Here is a 944-nt window from a genome sequence, read left to right as displayed (position 1 = left end):
AGAGAAATAGTGAGTCCAGCCGATGTATTTGGGCAACCCCAGTATCTAGGCTTTGAGAGCCTCAAACAGCTCATGAACTCTGACAGTATCACTCCAGCCCAGTGCTCATTAAGTTCTCCAAGACAGCCAACTGACATAAAATCCTACAGCTTTTTCAGCTGGGCTTGAAGCCCTCCAAGCTCACAGCACAGCTAAACAATGAAGAAGAGGTTTTCTGACACTAGACTCAAAAGCTGGCTTTTGTAGATTCCCATAGAAAAAACATTCTAGGTCGGGCATGGCGGCTCATGCCTGTAATTGCAGCACTTTGGGAAGCCGAGGCAGGAGGATCACCTGAGGTCAGACGTTCAAGAACAGCCTGGCCAATATGGCGAAGCCCCGTCTGTACTACAAATACAAAAATTAGCTGGGCATGCTGGCGGGCACCTGTAATCCCAGCTGTTCAGGAGGCTGATGCAGGAAACCCGCTTGAACTCAGGAGGCCGAGGTTGCAGTGAGCTGAGATCATGCCACTGCACTCCAGCCTGGGCAACAAAAGTGAAACTCCATCTCAAAGAAAAAATAAAGAAAGAGCAATCTTTTTTATTGATGTTAAATTTCCTGTGCTTAACAAAAAGAAATCATACAACACTGAAATCCTGAAAAACATATCATAAAAAGCATTTAGTGACTGAAAAGACATTCAATATAACCTGTAACAGTGACTTCCCCTCCTCTTTGCAGCCAGCTCCATTAACGCTGTGACCCTTAACAATGCTTTCACTAAAACAGAGGAAAATTAAGAGGACCGCTTACCCTACTCAGCTGACAGCTAAACCAGTGCTTCTCTCCGGGCTCACTACAGATGACCTTTTCCCCAAAACCAGGCTGCAACAACCCTGTATGTTATCTGAAATGTCTCTTCAGGTCTTTTATTCATTTTCAAAGTAGATGATTTGGTTTCA

The sequence above is a fragment of the Piliocolobus tephrosceles genome, unplaced genomic scaffold (genome assembly GCF_002776525.5).
Source record: "Piliocolobus tephrosceles isolate RC106 unplaced genomic scaffold, ASM277652v3 unscaffolded_15361, whole genome shotgun sequence".
Classification (NCBI taxonomy): domain Eukaryota; kingdom Metazoa; phylum Chordata; class Mammalia; order Primates; family Cercopithecidae; genus Piliocolobus; species Piliocolobus tephrosceles.
This window is presented reverse-complemented; position numbering follows the sequence as displayed.